General features: G+C 42.3%; 1 long non-coding RNA gene across 1 annotated transcript in view; it reads right to left on the minus strand.

Moving 5' to 3' along the window:
* LOC141075971 (uncharacterized) overlaps positions 1-19,163 on the minus strand; it is a 41,847-nt gene that overhangs the window by 11,170 nt on the left and 11,514 nt on the right. The window contains exons 2-3 of the long non-coding RNA XR_012227381.1: positions 9,989-10,104; positions 5,258-5,314 (exon numbers count right to left, since the gene is read on the minus strand). This is a non-coding gene — a long non-coding RNA (uncharacterized lncRNA). The remainder of the gene's footprint in view (positions 1-5,257; positions 5,315-9,988; positions 10,105-19,163) is intronic.

A 19,163-nucleotide genomic window follows, 5' to 3' on the forward strand; every position in this document is an offset into this window, starting at 1 on the left:
ACATCCAAGCGCACGCCAGCGACCCCATAGACTGCAATGCTATTTTTTTGTGCATACCGCACGCACGTGTGATTTTTTTAATGATGTTGGGCGGAACAAAAAATGTGTCTGGACGCACACCTGGAAAATGCGCAGCTCACGCAAATGCTGATGAGCACATGCAATCGCTAAACACTGCGCACGCCATGTTAGAGATAGGGGAACATTGTGCGTGCGACAGATAGCGCACGATGCGCTGCGCGATAAAACACTAGTGTGAAACCAGCCTTACTCATGTAAATTGTGGCAAACTTGCATCTAGCTTTTTTTATGTTTGTGTCAGCAGTGGGGTCCTCTTGGGTCTCCTGCCATAGCCTTTAATTTCATTGAAATGTCAACAGATAGTTCGCACTGATGTAAGGAGGAAGACCAGGCTGCAGGTACCTGCGCTGAGCTGGGTCTGGAACTGTCGGGGCTGCGCCCCATATTGCCCGGGGGAAGGAATAGGGGACCAGACAAACCCAATGACCTGGGAAGAGGGGGCATGTTAAGAGGCAGGACAGAGCAGAAAGCACACGAAGCAGCCGGTAGTTTCCCGCCGTCAGAGAGAGTGCAAGGCAGAGAGAAGCGTGCTCTCGGCTCAGAGCAGCAGCGCCGCGACATACTGCGTCCGAGATCCCCTGAGCGCTCCAGCGGGACAGTGAGTGTGGGAAGCGCCTAGCGCCCAGCTAAACATTAGAGCACACGCGTGCAGAAAAGCATGGGCCAGTTACAGGACATTGAAGTGTGGTTTATTTGCTGGTTAGCATGCATCACCCCACGGTCAGTACAGAGACTTCTGCAGCTTTTCCAGCTTTGATTGCGAGGGTTTATGGACTAGGGGCTCAGTGGGTAAAACCAGAGACGGCCCGCTGCTGCCAGAAGACAGATAGCTAACCTTGGACCCCATCTATTACTACCCCCATCGGACTGTGGCCTAAGGACCCCACCAGGAGCTACAATAAGTGTTGCTTGAAGATTAGACTGTCACGCTCATTTTGCATATTTCGTTTAACCCCCGTTGTTCCAATAATTCTCTGCCACTGCTTATTAACTCCCTGCAAGGAGATGACTTGAAGCCTTACTGTTAAAAGAATAAATAATATTGCTAAACCATAGTGCTCTGCAATCCCTGCATGCTGCATCTCAGCACCTGCTCACACTGACACTGATGCACCCTGAACCTGCAGGACAGCTTGAATTTCTTTGGAACTTGATTGGGGCTGCTTATCCACCATCTGTACTATCCTGCATTGCAACCATTCATCAATTTTTCTTTGCCGTCCAAGTCCAGGTAGATTAGCTACAGTGCCATGGGTTGTAAACTTCTTGATTATGTTACACACCATGAACAAAGGAACATTAAGATCTCAGAAGATGGACTTGTAACCTTGAGATTGTTGATATTTTTCACTAATTTTGGTCAGACAGTTCTTTTCCCTTTCTGTTCTTTGCTTTATGTGGCACACTCAGACACACAATGCAAAGATTGAGACAACTTCTCCACTTTTTATCTTGCTTCAGGTGTGATTTTCATATTGCCCACACGTTACTTTCAACAGGTGAGCTTGAGCAAACACCATATGCGTTAAACAAAGTTGTTTACCCATAAATTTGGAGAAGTGACAGCAATTTTGTCCAGGCCATTTTTTGATCTTTGTGTGAAATTATGTCCAGTTTGCCTTTTTTCACTGTTTTTTTTTTGTCTTGTTCCAATAAGCACAAATGAAATAAATGTGTATAGCAAAACAGGAGTAATACTTTGTTTTCTGGAACAATTTCAAGGGCACCAACCTTTTCGGCCATGACTGCATAACTATTACATAATAGGATAACTAGAAAAATGGACAAGTGTAAACGGGCACAATCAAAGACTATATAAGCAAGATCACCTTAATGCATATCAACTAAGTCATACACAAATAGAAAAAGGATATATGCACAAACTAAAGGATCACCAAATAGTAACAAATTTTTATTAGAGAGAAAAAAAAAAGAATTTTTAAAAACGCGTGCAGACAAATGGACTACAAAAATTGATCCACAATAAGTGCAATACTCATATTCCTATCGGCCATAAGGTAACAGTATATAAACAAATGATATAATAATCAATATTTATTCAAAATGATTACTATTTGCAAAGTCCCTGTAATATCCCATGCCAAAGTGCCAGGACCCCAAAAGTTATTGTGCAATTTGTCCTGAGTACGCTGATACCCCATATGTGGGTGTAAACGACTATTTGGGCGCATGGCAGAGCTCAGAAGGGAAGCAGCGCCATTTGACTTTTTTGGATGGAATTGAGATCCGATGCCATGTCGCGTTTGGAAAGCCCCTGATGTGCCAAAACAGTGGAAAACCCCTAATTCTAACTCCAGCCCTAACCCCAACACACCCCTAACCCTAATCTCAGCCCTAACCCTAGCCCTAATGGGAAAATGGAAATAAATAACATTTTTAAAAAATGTATTATTTTTCCCTAATTAAGGGGGTGATAAAGGGGGATTTGATTTACTATTTGTGGCAAGTTTTTATGTTTGGCAGCTGTCACGGGCTAAAAGACGCTTTTTATTGTAAAAATAGTGTTTGCATCACCACATTTTGAGAGCTATAATTTTTCCATATGTTGACTCACCGAGTCATGTGAAGGTCTTGTTTTTTGCGGGACGAGTTGATGTTTTCATTGGTACCATTTTCGGGCACGTGACATTTTTTGATCCCTTTTTATTCCGATTTTTGGGACGCAGAATGAACACAAACCAGCATTTCAAGAATTTATTTTGGGGGGTATGTTTACACCATTCCGCGTGTGGTAAAATTGATAAAGCGGTTTTATTCTTCGGGTCAGTGCGATTACAGCGATACCTCATTTTTTATGTCTTTTTTTATGTTTTGGCGCTTTTATGCAATGAAAACTATTTTATATAAAAAATAATTATTTTTGCATCGCTTTATTCTGCGAGCTATAACTTTTTTATTTTTTTGCTGATGGAGCTGTATGGCAGCTCGTTTTTTGCAGTACAAGATAATGTTTTCAGCGGTACCATGGTTATTTATGTACGTATTTTGATCACGCGTTATTGCACTTTTTTTCGGCGGTATGATGATCAAGAATTGTTTTTTGCTTTTTTTTAAAGGGGTTAACTTAAGGGGTTAACTAGTGGGACAGTTTTATAGGGCGGGTCGTTACAGACGCAGCGATACTAAATGCGTACTTTTATTGTTTTTTTTATTTCCAAAAAAATGAATTTATTGGGGAATATTTAGCGATTTTTTTATAAATTATTTTTACACTTTTTTTTAACTTTATTACATTGTCCCAGGGGGACATCACTATAAGATGTGTGCCAGGGGTTAATGTGTCGGGGGCGGTCCGTGACCGCCCCAGACACATAGTGCCAGGTGTCAGCTGTGATAATCAGCTGACACCCGGCCGTGATCAGCAGCGCTCACCCCGTGAGCGCCGCTGATCGCTATGACGTATTATCCCATCCTTGGGGATTAAGTCCCAAGGCACATGGACAGGATAGCATGTCATATGGCAGAAAGGGGTTAATGACAGAAAAGCCCACAATGGTCACAGAAATAACTTGAATCTGACAAAAGTAATAAATCAAAAATTTGTGAAAATGATCAAATGAAAGTCAGACATTGCTTTTCAACCATGCTTCCACAGAATTAAAAAAATAAATAAATAACCAGGACAGAAATGATGGTACCCCTGAAAATAATGTGACAAAAGGGACATGTTAAATCAAGGTGTGTCCACTAATTATCATCACAGGCGTCTACAATCTTGGAATCAGTGAGTGGGCCTGTATAGAGGGCTGCAGATACTCACTGTGCAGTCTGGTGACATGGTGTGCATCACACTCAACATGGACCAGAGGAAGCGAAGGAAAGAGTTGTCTCAGGAGATTAGAAATAAAATTATAGACAAACATGTTAAAGATAAAAGTTATAAGACCATCTCCAAGCAGCTTGATGTTCCTGTGACTACAGTTGCAAATATTATTCAGAAATTTAAGCTCCATCGGACTGTAGCTAACCACCCTGGACGTGGCCACAGGAGGAAAATTGAAGACAAATCACAGAACAGATAATACGATTAGCAAGAAAAGAGCCCAGAAAACCTTCTAAACAGATTAAAGGTGAACTTCAAGAAAAAGGAACATCCGTGTCAGATCGTACCATCCGTCATTGTATGAGACAAAGTGAACTCCATTGCAGACGACCAAGGAGGACACCATTGATGAAAAAAAAAAAAGTCATAAAAAAACCAGACTGGAATTTTCCAAACTACATGTTGACAAGCCACAAACCTTCTGGGAGAATGTCCTATGGACATGTAGGGAAGGTGGACTGACGTACGGAGCTGTCTGCAGTAGGAGGGCAAAGGTGTAGTGTATTGTAGGTGAACTGTTATAGTGAAAGATGGGAAACAGCTGGAGATAAAGATAAAGAGTGTAATATTGGAGTTTGACCACAAGAGGGCAGTGGAGAGTGTGAGGATAGGACTAAACATCAGCCATTGGCTAAAGAAACTGTCAAGTCATGGTGGGCGGGGTTACCAGAACAGAAAGGATATAAAAGGTAGAGAGAAGGTTGTGGAATAGGGAGTCAGCTAGAGGAGCACAGGAGACAGGAAGATCTGCTGAGGGGAAAAGACAGGAAAGAAGCTCCAGAGGGGACTGAGAGTGGAGATGGTCACGGGGAGTGGCCCAAACTACAGAAGCCGCAGAAAGAGACAGGCTGGGGGTACCAAACGGACGACGTACTCAGACTGGTGAAGCGCTGTGGTAGATAGGCCTAGAGCAGCCACAGCGAATAGAGCCACGAGGGACGCCACGACTACAGGAAAGGAAAGAGAAGGTGCCCGGGCCTGTGTACGAAGAAGTGTGAAGCTGCTGTGGTGTATTGCTGTGGTCGTCAGGAGGGCGGCAATAAAAATGGACCTGTTGGACACAAATTCTGTCTCCGTCTCTGGCCAGTAACGGACCACCCCCGTCGGTTGCCCCTACCTACAGACAGATGAGACAAAAATTGAACTTTTGGGCGAGGCACATCAGCTCTACGCTCACAGACGGAAAAATGAAGCACATCAAGAGAACACTGTCCCTACTGTGAAACATGTGTAAGGGGACAGAAAAATGTTGTCGCTCGTGGTATGTAAATGTTATTTCGTGGTACTGCTACACTTCTAGTAAGGTAAAAAAAGAAAATTTCTTCAGCTCACCCCAAAGAAGACAGCTACAAGTCCGATCGGTGCACGGAATGTGGAAACAGGATCCCTCTGCAGCAAAGCGTAATATGGAAAAAAAAATTTCAGCATCCAGATCAGTAATTAGATTAAAAAATTTTTTATTCCTTTATTCCAAAATTTAAAAAAATCATAAGATTCTCCATCATGATAAGAGACGCATCAGGACGTGTAGCTGGACGCGTTTCGGACAAAAAACCAGTCCTTATTCTAAGACAACACATAATACATCTGAACACATGCTTATAAAGGGAAACAAAGGAAGTCAAGGAACAATCAAGACTAAACATAGCCAGCTGATTAATGGGAGGTAGTAAGTCAAAATCACACTTACAAAACACTCAAAATCTCATTCCTAATATTCATACCCGTTGGAACTCTGCTTTGTAACAATAACATCCATTTTGCCTCTCGGCGTAATAATAAATCATTTAAATTTCCACCTACCCTTTTTGTCTGCACCTTCTCTATGGCATTAACCCTAAAGTTGCTGAGATCTCCTTTATGTATATGCAAAAAATGTCGAGAAGCAGCAGACAAACTGCGTGTGGTAGTGTGACCTACGTCATAAACGTGCTCGGAAATACGACGTCTCAAGGTGCGTGAAGTATTTCCCACATACTGAATATTACAATCCACGCATGTTATGACATAGATCACACCAGTAGAACCACAGTTCAAAAAAGATTTTATTTTAAATTCCTTTCCATTAACAGAAGATACTATTTTTTCTGTGTTCCACATAAACCTACATAGCCCACAGTTTTTCTGAGCACATTTAAAAGATCCACAAATGGGTAACCAATTAGTTATACTTGCTGAACTGTCTGAAAAAAATTTATTAGCATGTCTATTGACACTAGTATGATCACTTGGAGATACCTTATTAGCAATAGTTTTATTCCTCCTTGAAACAAATCTAATCCCATCCTTCAGTATATTCTTTAATGTATCATCAACATACAAAATAGGGAGGAATTTTTTAATAATATGAACAATCCTGTAGTAGTCAGTACTAAAATGAGTTGAAAAAACAATAGGTGACCGACCCTCCACAGGATTTAGTGTTTTTCTGCTTTCCTTCTGCAAATAATCCTCTCTACTTTTTTCATCCGTTCTATGCTTAGCTTTCTGAATGTCTACCTTAGTATAACCCCTCTTTATAAAACGTTTACCAATGATCTCACATTGTTTATCGTATAAATTAGGCGTGGTACATGTTCTTTTTGCTCTTACAAACTCCCCTGTAGGTATATTGGCTATAACATGACGTGGATGGCAGCTAGTTGCGTGTAACAGTGAATTGCCTGCCGTAGGTTTTCTAAAAATATCACAATCAATCTTTCTTTCTTCCAAATTTTCCGACAAAAGAATATCCAAAAACGAAATTGTCTTGGCATCAAATTGATATGTGAAACGTATATTGCATGGATTATTATTAATATAGAACATGAAATTCTCAATATTAAATACATCACCATCCCACACAATTTTAACATCATCAATAAATCTCAAAAAAAGAAAAATATCAGAAGAAAAAGGATTTTTTTCAGAAAAAATATACTCCTCCTCCCACCAGGCCATAAAAATATTAGCAAGAGACGGTGAAAACTTGGAACCCATGGAACAGCCTTGCACCTGTAAATAAAGATCATCCAAAAAAGAAAAAAAATTGTTTTTTAACAAAAAATAGGTCACTTCAATCAAATACTGTACATCTGTAAATCTTCTGAAAAATTACTGTATTTCTGTAAATAAGTAGTAAGAGCCAAAATAGCCAAATCGTGTGGGATGGAAGTGTACAAACTTTGTGCATCACAAGTGAGCCAACAAAAGGAACTTCGCCATTCCACCTGAGAAAAAATACTAAGAACATGCTTGGAATCCTGCACATAGCTAGGTGAAATAGTGGCTAGAGGTTTTAATCTTGCATCCAACCATTCTGACAAATTTTCATTAAGAGATCCTATGCCCGATATGATAGGACGGAACAAAGGTGGAAAAACCTCCTTATGAACTTTTGGAAGTGCATGTAACAAAGGAACTCTGGGATATAAAGGACAGAAAAATTCACATTGTTTTTGATTAATAATTCCCAAACTAAAACCCCTATGTAACAATTCCTGTAATTCCATTCTGATGTTATCTGTAGGGTTATAATTAATTCCCTTGTATACCTCACTATTAAAAAGCATAGCCCTCACCTCTCTTTCATACAGCCCAGTATCTAATATGGTCACAGATCCCCCCTTGTCAGAATTTCTTACCACGATATTGACATTAGCAGATAACAAATCAAGTGCCTGTTTCTCAGTACGAGAAATGTTAGAACGACCATTCTGATTAGCATTATAGATTTTCATAAGTTCATCCTCAACAAGAAATTGAAAATCATCCATAACTTGCAATTTTGACTGCTCAGGATAATATCTAGGATTAGGGACTCTAGAGGAAAAATTAACATCAGTTAAATACATTAACTTAGAACCAGATTCAGACAAGTCCCTCAAATTCTTTAGGGTAACTTGCTCCTGGAAAGAAGTAGGCATAAATTCCTCAGGAACTTTATCAACATATTCATCATTGATATTGGAAGTTTTTTCACGTTCCACATCTTCTGCAAAAAAATGTCTCCTAAGAGTCAATCTTCTCATAAAGTGATTAACATCAAGCATAGTGTTGAATAAGTCCATTTTCGCTGTAGGCACAAAATTAAGACCCCTTTCAAGGATATTAATTTGATCATTCGATAAAATCGATGCAGAAAGGTTCAGGACTGTAAAATTATCAGTTGTATCTAAGCATGCTTGTTCCGCTCTGATCTCCTGAATTCTCTTATGATGGGAGTGTTTCCTCCCTGATCTCCTCTGACGTTTCTTTTTCCTGAACAGTTTTTTGAAAAACTACTGCTTTGTGAAATCCGCTGCCCCACATCCCGTGCACACATGGAACTGTTAGATGGTAAATTCTCAGTATCAGAAGTGTCAGTATTAACATCCGTATTATCCATATCCGTTGAGGAAAAGCTTACCCTATTATCTCTGCGTTTGAGAATGGAAGGGTGAATGTTATTACGTTTTCTTCTATAATCTAAAATTTTTTTAATCTAATTACTGATCTGGATGCTGGAATTTTTTTCCATATTCTGCTACACTTCTAGTGTATTACCACTGTATATGCAATTGGTACTGCTACATCTTAAATGAATTACCATTAATATTATATGCTCATTGCTTTGCACAATATAAATATAGGGCAATTGTAATGCATGGGTATGGCCTCTAGATGGGGGCATCCTAGCACACGCTAGTTGTAGTCAGTAAATAGGTTTAGTGTAGGGTTAATATAATATGAGGGGCTGCCGGGAGTTAAGGCTAGGTTACAAAGGACGTTAGAGCAGACGGGGCCAGGGTGCCCGAACTGTCCACATGGACTATAGGCCCAGGACGGGTCGGCAGCCACGTAACGTTAAGCAGCGACAGCCCATGTTATCCACGGTCACTGGACATCAATACAGTGGGCCAGTACAGTAGAGAAAAGATGTGGTGACTCATAGCCTGGGCGGACACTTTTAGGGTGGGAGTCGGTTGGAGTGAGGAACAGAAGGAAGTTGAAGCTTTACAGGGAATGGTACAGATGGGTTGAATGCTTTTCTAGAGGCAGCCAAACCAGGTGGCAGATGATTTCAAGTCTGGGGTGAAACAGGTAGAAGGAATTGTCATCATGGTGAGGTTAGGCCAGGAAGAAACTGGGAAGCAGTCTAAGATGGTCCTGCCTGGATGTGTGCCGTGTAGAAGTGTCAGCAAACTAGGGAGAGCTGAGGAAGCAAGTAAAGAAGAATGTGTCTCCTATTATGTGCCAACTGTGGATATATTGTGTGAAGTTATCAATAAACCGTTCAAGTTACTATGGACTGTGTCTCAATTACTGGGAGTCACCTCGGAGAAGGGCCATCACCACTTGGGAAGTGCCCAGGGGGACCCAAACCTGGAGACGTGGGTATGCTGAACAGTGAAATGCAATTCTCTGTGAGGGAAGGCCGGGACACTAATACTTTAGTGTCTCTGTCCATGACTATAGTCTTGTCCCCCCTTACACATGGAGGAGGCTCTGTTATGTTCTGGAGCTGCTTTGCTGCATCTGGCACAGGGTGTCTAGAATCTGTACAGGGTACAATGAAATCTCTAGACTATCAAGGGATTCTAGAGAGAAATTTGCTGCCCAGTGTCGGAAAGCTTGGCCTCAGTCGCAGGTCATAGGTCTTGCAACAGGATAATGACCCAAAACACACAGCTAAAACACCCAAGAATGGCTAAGAGGAAAACATTGGACTATTCTGTAATGGCCTTCTATGAGCCCTGACCTAAATCCTATTGAGCATCATTGGAAAGAGCTGAAACATGCAGTTTGAAAAAGGCAACCTTCAAACACGAGACAACTGGAGCAGTTTGCTCTTGAGGATTGGGCCAAAATACCTGCCAAGAGGTACAGAAGTCTCATTGACAGTTACAGGAATCTTTTGATTGCAGTAATTGCCTCAAAAGGTTGTGCAACAAGATATTAAGTTAAAGGGAATCTGTCACCCTTTTTTTGCCCTATTAGCTGCTGGCATTGACATCAGGGGCTTATCTACAGCATTCTGTAATGCTGTAGATAAGCCCCCGATGTAATCTGAAAGAGAAGAAAATCACGTTATATTATACTCACCGAGGTGAGCGGTCCAGTTCGATGGGTGTTGTGGTCTGGTCCGGCGCCTCCCTTCATGCGATGAAGTCTTCTACTCCCGTCCTGTAATGGCTCTGGCGCAGGCGCATTGCTCTGCCCTGTTGAGGGTAGAGCAGAATTCTGCAGTGCTCTATATGCTTATATACATATGCTGTCAGCACAATACAAACAATGAACATATGCTAGGTGAAAGGGAGGGGAAGAGTGATACACAGGCACAAAATAAGGAATCTTAGTAAAAACCATGGGTAAGACAGGGAAGGAAAAAGATTTTAGAGTTTGAGCAGTGTGGTGTGACTGGTGGTCAAGTTGTTAATGGAAGTTATGTATCACAGGAATGGCAGCTCCCTGTGATGTAGCCCGGAGTGTTTTTCTTAAGTGTATCTAGATTCTTAAGTAGTTGTTGTTCACATTTGGGTCTGGGCTACGGGTAGCTATGAGAGTTGGAAGGGTCTGACTACCCATGTACCACACACTGTGGTGAGGGGGTTCACTGTACCCCATTTTGTCTGAAGATATGTGTGTGGTTGTGAATCTGCAGAACCTATTATGAGGTCATGATCATGTGACTAGCCATGTGGTAGGTAACTGAGAGTGGTTACAGCTAGATAAGGAAGGTGTGTTGCACATGTGGAGGAGAGTGTGTTGGAGTCTGTCAGCCAAGACAGAGCTCCCATGTTCCAGGCTCGGACGTCGCATTGCTTGGGGAAGCCGTGCCGGCGACTTTGAGCCAAAAGGAGCGGACGGTCTTGAAAACCGTATGATACTGACCGGTGTCAGAGAAATGCTTACAGGATACCTCTGTGGATAAGAGGGATCCGGGAACCTGCGTCGCCAACAGGTAATGGTCTTGAAAACCATGTGATACTGACCGGGGTCAGAAAGAGACTGTGTGTGAAAGGACATTTATTGGATGCCTCTGAGGACAAGATGAATCCGAGAACCTGTGTGGTCGATCCAAAAGGTAACGGTCTTGACAACCATGTGTTATACTGACCGGGGTCAGTGAGAAGTATGTTTCAGGAAAAGACTGTATTTTGATACCTCTGAGGATAAGCGGGATCTGAGAACCTGTGTGGCTGACACCAGCAGATAACGGACAGGCGTCTGTGTTATACTGACCGGGGTCAGTGTGAAACTGTATTCATGTGTTAAAGCTGGATGTTTAATAGACAGTGAAATGGCTGATGGAACTGAATAGTTTCATTTTAACCCTGAGAGTGCCAGTGTTTACCTCAAAGACCTGCAAAGTGAGTAATCCCCATCCACTCACATGGTGGAACAATACAGCAGATACCAGTAAATAAGTTTAACCCCTTCCTGACATCTGACATACTATAACATCCATGGGACCCGGGACCCTATGCCCATGGATGGGATAGTACGTCATAATAATAATCTTTATTTTTATATAGCGCTAACATATTCCGCAGCGCTTTACAGTTTTGCACACATTTCATCACTGTCCCCGATGGGGCTCACAATCTGAATTCCCTATCAGTATGTCTTTGGAGTGTGGGAGGAAACCGGAGTGCCCGGAGGAAACCCACGCAAACACGGGGAGAACATACAAACTCCTTGCAGATGTTGTCCTTGGTGGGATTCGAACCCAGGACCCCAGCGCTGCAAGGCTGCAGCGCTAACCACTGAACCACATAGCGATCAGCGATGCTCACGGGGGACCACCGCTGATCGCGGCCGGGTGTCAGCTGATTATCACAGCTGACACCCGACACTATGTGTCAGGGGCAGTCACGGACTGCCCCCGACACGCTAACCCCTGGCACACTGCGATCAAACGATCGCAGTGTACCGGGGGTTTAGGGAAGCATCGGCAGGGAGGGGGCTCCCTCCGTGCTTCCCTGAGACCCCCAGTGCAGTGCGATGTGCAGAGCTACTGCGGGGGCCTCCTTCCCTGCAGGTCCCAGGATCCAATATGGCAGCGGGGACCTTCGGGGGCCTGCAGGGAGCCAGCTTCCTCACTGCCTGCAGAGCGCAGCGCTCTGTGATGTGTCAGATCAACGATCTGACACATGACAGTGATGTCCCCCTGGGACAATGTTATAAAGCTAAAAAAAAAAAATATATTCCCTAATAAATTCATTTTTTGGAAATAAAAAAACAAAACAATAAAAGTACACATATTTAGTATCGCCGCGTCTGTAACGACCCGACCTATAAAACTGTCCCATTAGTTAACCCCTTTAGCGAACCGCTTAAAAAATAAAAATAAAAACCAAAGCAAAAATAATGCTTTATTATCATACCGCCGAACAAAAAGTGCAATAACGCGCGATCAAAAAGATGGATATAAATAAACATGGTACCGCTGAAAACGTCATCTTGTCCAGCAAAAAACAAGCTGCCACACAGCGTCATCAGCGAAAAAATAAAGTAATAGCTCACAGAATAAAGCGATGCAAAATAATTATTTTTTATATAAAATTGTTTTCATTGCATAAAAGCGCCAAAACATAAAAAATACATAAATGAGATATTGCTGTAATCGTACTGACCCGAAGAATAAAACCGCCTTATCAATTTTACCGCATGTGGAACGGTGTAAATGCACCCCCCAAAAGAAATTCTTGAAATGCTGGTTTTTGTTCATTCTGCGTCCCAAAAATCGGAATAAAAAGCGATCAAAAATGTCACGTGCGCAAAAATGGTACCAATGAAAAAGTCAACTTGTCCCACAAAAAATAAGACCTCATGTGACTCGGTGGGTCAAAATATGTAAAAATTATAGCTCTCAAAATGTGGTGATGCAAAAACTACACTCACTGGCCACTTTATTAGGTACACCATGCTAGTCACGGGTTGGACCCCCTTTGGCCTTCAGAACTGCCTCAATTCTTCGTGGCAGAGATTCAACAAGGTGCTGGAAGCATTCCTCAGAGATTTTGGACCATATTGACATGATGGCATCACACAGTTGGCGCAGATTTGTCGGCTGCACATCCCTGATGCGAATCTCCCGTTCCACCACATCCCAAAGATGCTCTATTGGATTGAGATCTGGTGACTGAGGAGGCCATTTGAGTACAGTGAACTCATTGTCATGTTCAAGAAACCAATCTGAGATGATTCGAGCTTTATGACATGGCGCATTATCCTGCTGAAAGTAGCCATCAGATGCCTGTTCTTAGCTGAGAGGAGTGGTACCCAGTGTGGTCTTCTGCTGCTGTAGCCCATCTGCCTCAAAGTTCGACGCACTGTGCGTTCAGAGATGCTCTTCTGCCTACCTTGGTTGTAACGGGTGGCAATTTGAGTCACTGTTGCCTTTCTATCAGCTCGAACCAGTATGCCCATTCTCCTCTGACCTCTGGCATCAACAAGGCATTTCCGGCCACAGAACTGCCGCTCACTGGATTTTTTTTCTTTTTCGGACCATTCTCTGTAAACCCTAGAGATGGTTGTGCGTGAAAATCCCAGTAGATCAGCAGTTTCTGAAATACTCAGACCAGCCCTTCTGGCACCAACAATCATGCCACGTTCAAAGGCACTCAAATCACCTTTCTTCCCCATACTGATGATCGGTTTGAACTGCAGGAGATTGTCTTGACCATGTCTACATGCCTAAATGCACTGAGTTGCCGCCATGTGATTGGCTGATTAGAAATTAAGTCTTAACACACAGTTGGACAGGTGTACCTAATAAAGTGGCCAGTGAGTGTATTTTTACAATAAAAAGCGTCTTTTAGCGTGTGACAGCTGCCAAACATAAAAACCCACCATAAATAGTAAATCAAACCCCCCTTTATCACCCCCTTAGTTAGGGAAAAATAATAAAATTAAAAAAATAATTGTATCTATTTCTATTTTCCCATTAGGGTTAGGTGTGTGTTGGGGTTAGGGTTGGAGTTAGAATTGGGGAGTTTCCACTGTTTGGGCACATCAGGTGCTCTCCAAACGCAACATGGTGTCTGATCTCAATTCCAGCCAATTCTGCGCTGAAAAAGTCAAATGGTGCTCCTTCCCTTCCAAGCTCTGCCATGCGCCCAAACAGTGTTTTACCCCCACATATGGGGTATCGGCCTACTAAGGATTAATTGCAAAACAACTTTTGGGGTCCAATTTCTCCTGTTTCTCCTGTTTCCATTGTTGTGGAAAAAAATATGATTTTTTTATTTTCACGCCCGGGCGTTATAAACTTCTGTAAAGCACTTGGGGGTTCAAAGTGTTCACCACACATCTAGATAAGTTCCTTGGGGTCTAGATTTCCAAAATGGGGTCACTTGTGCTGGGTTTCCACTGTTTAGGCACATCAGGGGCTTTCCAAACGCGGCATTGTGTCCGATCCCAATTCCTGCCAAAAAAGTCAAATGGTGCTGCTTCCCTTCCGAGCTCTGTCATGCGCCCAAATAGTGGTTTACCCTCACGTGGGGTATCAGCGTACTCAGGACAAATTGCACAATAACTTTTAGGGTCCTGTTACCGTTGGGAAAATAAAAATTGGGGGTGAAAAGATCATTTTTTTGGAAAAAATGTGATTTTTTAATTTTACAGCTGTACGTTATAAACTTCTGTGAAGTCCTGGGAGGTTCAAAGTTCTCACCACACATCTAGATAAGTTCCTTGGGGGGGTCTAGTTTCTAAAATGGTGTCATTTGTGGGGGGTTTCCACTGTTTTGGCATATCAGGGGCTCTCCAAACGTGACATGGCATCCGATCTGAATTCCAGCCAATTTTTAATTGAAAAAGTTAAACGGCGCTCCTTCCCTTCTGAGCTCTTTTTTTTTAGACATTCAAAATATTCCTGTTAAGCACCTGAAGGGTTAATAAACTTCTTGAATGTGGTTTTGAGCACCCTGAAGGGTGCAGTTTTTAGAATGGTGTTGCTTTTGGGTATTTTCTATCATATAGACCCCTCAAAGTGACTTCAAATGTGATGTGTGTTGTGAGTTCATTTTCCCCTTCCCCTGAGGTCTGGTGAACTCCCTATTCTGGTAAAGGAAGGTAATGAGCCTGATTATCAGGCACCTGAGCCTAATGAGGATGACTGGCTGAGTGGAGTCACGGACTGGATATAAGGCAGCCGACGCCTTTCTGCCCTGCGGGTGATTTCTCTGTGGACTTCTAGGACACCAGTCTGATTCCTGCTCCTCTAAAGCTAAGTTTTCTGCTTTGCCTGTTAGCATTTGTATTTTGTTTTTGGTTTCCTTGCTTTTCTGGATTCTGCCATTCCCTGCTGGGGTGAGCTGAATCTCCTTTTGCCGGTTGCTCTGTCTTCAGAATATTCCTGAGTACTGACATAGCTTTTTTGAAGCCTAGCGTCTTCAGGGCCTTTTTCACTGTCAGTCTGTTGGCTCTTATTTTCATAGGGTTTTTCACAGATTGCAGACAGCAGCCTTCCTGTCCTTTCCTATCTAGTTAGCTTGGGCCCCGTCTATCTTTCTGTCTGTGTTAGTGTTTTCATCTTGCTTCACCGTCATTATATGTTGGGGGCTGCCTATTGCTTTGGGGTCTGCTCTGGGGCAGTTTAGATTTCCCTTTCTTTCTTTAGGCCTATGTAATTCTCCGGCTGTGATCGAGGGGTCTAGGGCATCGTAGGAACCCCCCACGGCTACTGTTAGTTGTTGTGGATAGGATCAGGGGTCTGCAATCCGATAGCTGCCAACCTCTCTGGTTTTCTGGACTTAGCTAGCATTTCTGTTTTTGCCTCCTACGGTGACTCAATCATAACAGATGTGGTCCGTAAAAATAAAAAGGTGTTGCAAAAATGAGAAATCGCTGGTCAAATTTTAACCCTTATAACTTCCTAACAAAAAAAATTTTGGTTCCAAAATTGTGCTGATATAAAGTAAACATATGTGAAATGTTACTTATTAAGTTTTTTGTGTGCCATATCTCTGTGATTTAAGGGCATAAAAATTCAAAGCTGAAAAATTGTGACATTTTCAAAATTTACCGCCAAATTTCCATTTTTTTCACAAATAAATGCAAGTTATATCAATGAAATTTTACCACTAACATGAAGTACAATATGTCACGAGAAAACAATGTCAGAATCACCGGGATCCATGAAAGCGTTTCAGAGTTATTACCTTTCAGAATTGTAAAAATTGGCCCGGTCATGAACGTGCAAACCACCCTTGGGGGTAAAGAGGTTAAACCACATGCAAGGAACCGGCTGAAAAGGAAGCATGGACCCATGTGTATCGACACCTAATGTGTCTTCCTCAACGTAAGTTAATCTATGGGTAATGAATGAGCTCATATCTAATGATAATCAAGTTAATAATCATTGAATTCATACCAACTGGTCAGCAGTAAGACAGGAAGTTATGGTCCCATGTACGGCATCCCATAAACTGCGCATGCACGTGATGTGATATCCGGATGGAAAATACACACTAAACATGCAGAGATGGTTCATTGCGCATGCGCCACACAAGTTGTAAGCAGAGGTGATCATCAGCCAATGAAAAATATAGCCCCACATTCTACGTACTGCGCAGGTTCATGATGTAATATCCCGGAATTCTAATTCACATGTACAGATGATTTATTGCGCATGCACCAATATGTAATCATGCAACTGCACATGCGCTAAGATCCCCCAGATAAACAAACACATATACAACATCAAGTGGAACCTAAATAAAGTGCATGCGCAAGAGTGCATATAGGCCTGCCAGGCCATTAAAGTCCACAGTTATGGATTATAGGTGTAAATGCATATATATATATATATATATATATATATATATGCAACCGGGCCGGATCTCATCTCAGAAAAAATATATATTTTTTATAGTAATGAAAATGTGCATGCATTCAGTATCTAATGATGGAACAATAGGTACGCAATATAGATTACGATTGATGATAGTAAGCCCCAGAGTTGGAGCAATAATGTCCTATCAATTTATCATTATTCGATTAAACCGATAGAGGGATCTATATGCAGAAAGAATAAGGCTAGGTGCACACGCTGCGGATTCACATCTGCGGATCCGCAGGTAAAACCGCAGCTAAAATGACCTGCGGATTGGCCTGCGGTTTTCGCCTGCGGTTTGACACTTGGACAGTGGAATAGGTGGCAAACCGCAGCAAAATACGCTGCGGTTTGACATGTCAATTCTTTCTGCGGATTCAAAACCGCAGCTTTTCCGCAGTTGAAAAACCGCAGCATGTGCATTGCGGATTGTAAATCACAGACTTACATTGTACTGTACACTGTCTGCAGAACTGCTGCGGATCCGCAGAGGCCAAATCCGCAGCAGAATCCACAGCGTGTGCACATAGCCTAAGGTATGAAGAGGGAAGGCGAATTGGGGAGTGAGAAATCCCTAAAGTGTCAGTTTTAGTGAAACACAATAATATATGTACCATGATATAAATATCCGAGTATGAAATTGCTAAGTGCATATGCATCAAATCATTAATGCACACATTGTGCCGACAGCATAAGAAAAAAGTATATTCAGAGACAAAAAGTGCATGATGATCCAATAAGGTGCAGTAGTGCCAAGTATCCATGTGAGAAAACCATAATTGCAAAGTGTCCTGTGAAAACACAGAAGAAAAGTAAATACAGAGCAAAAAAAGGAAAAATGCAACACCCTGTTGAAAAAAGTTTCAAAATCTATTTATAAAATCCTGTGTAATGCAATACCTCATTTAAGCCCCCAGGAGCCAAACTATTTAGATTATATATCCATTTGGCTTCCTGTAACAATAGCTCATTAGAAATCCCCCCTCTTATGTTTGATGCAAATGCTAAAAGACCCATAACCCGAAGTTCCCTACTAAGACCATTATGATGGTCAAGGAAGTGTGAATCTACTGAGCTTAATTGCTTACCTTTACTTTTGTCATTCCTTGCTGTGTTGATATTTGACAGATGCTGTTGGACTCTGTCACATTTCCTGTGTGGTTTGTCCCACATACACCTTATCACATCCACAAATCAAGGCGTGAATAATATTGCGAGAATGGCAATTAAAGTATGCCTGTGATCGCACCTGGGTGGGCAGGTAAGGAAGGGAGATACAAACGTCAGAAATCATAAATTGACAAATACTAGAACCACCACATGGAAATGAACCAATCATGGGGTTACCTGTCCTCAATTAGCATTTTTCTCCTCTATAATGACTATGCATTAGATGGTCTTTGAGGTTTCTTGCCCTCTTCGCTATTATTTTTGGATTCTCTGAGATAAAGGGTCACAGTCTCGTCTCACTATACAGGATTCCCCAATTTCTCTCCAGAATGTAATACACATCTCTCCACTGATTGTTGTACTGGGTGATCATGTTTACTGTACGTAGTGGTTGTCTAACCCGTGGCATCAGTAGTTACTGCCAGTCACAGTCACGAGAATGTTCAAATGATCTAGATAATGATATAACTAGAGTTGAGCAAAACAGGTCAGCCAGATTCATAAGTCACCGACTTATGCCAAAGTCGGGTTTGGCCAACCGAAACCCGACCATAGCGTGAAGTTGGCCATGCGGTCGGCAAAATGAGCGCCAAAGTCGGATTTCCCAGAATGCTTGCAGCCACTTTTTTTTCAGCCAATGAGCAAGGACGTACACTGTGGGCAATGAGATGTCATGTGCAGCGTCCACCACCATCGTAGAGAAGGGCATTGCAGTGATTGGCTTGCTTTGGGGGAGCGTCATGGTGTCTATATAAGCCCTGACCGCCAACCTCCATTTTACTTCTGCCGATCTTAACAGTAGGGAGAGGTTGCTGTTTATCAGTAGGGAGAAAGCTAGGGCTGTAAAGAAGATCTAAGAAGTTCTTATGTGCTTGTGTTGATAGCAATTGTGCTGTACAGTTACTGTGCAATGACAGGGGAGGATTTTCTTGTGTGCAGCAGCGCTGGTTATTAGGCTGCCTGAGAGCTGTATTGCTGTGTGTACACTGCACTAATACTTTTATTCTTTTTTTCTGCACAGTTACCGACCGTTCATTTTTTCCCACACCGTATAGAGCTGTATGCTTGTATGCTCCTCACTCACTACCGTGTACTGGCTGGTATCACGGACAAATACATGCTGACTATCTGTGTGTGACTCTGGAAATATATACGGAGATTTAAATTTTCCCCTACACCGTATACAGCTGTACGCTCCTCATACAGTACCATATATCTGGTGGTATTTTTGGTACATTTTCCCAAACATGAGGAAGTATGGTGGAA

The sequence above is a fragment of the Dendrobates tinctorius genome, unplaced genomic scaffold (genome assembly GCF_039654945.1).
Source record: "Dendrobates tinctorius isolate UK_male_01 unplaced genomic scaffold, ASM3965494v1 ptg000383l, whole genome shotgun sequence".
Classification (NCBI taxonomy): domain Eukaryota; kingdom Metazoa; phylum Chordata; class Amphibia; order Anura; family Dendrobatidae; genus Dendrobates; species Dendrobates tinctorius.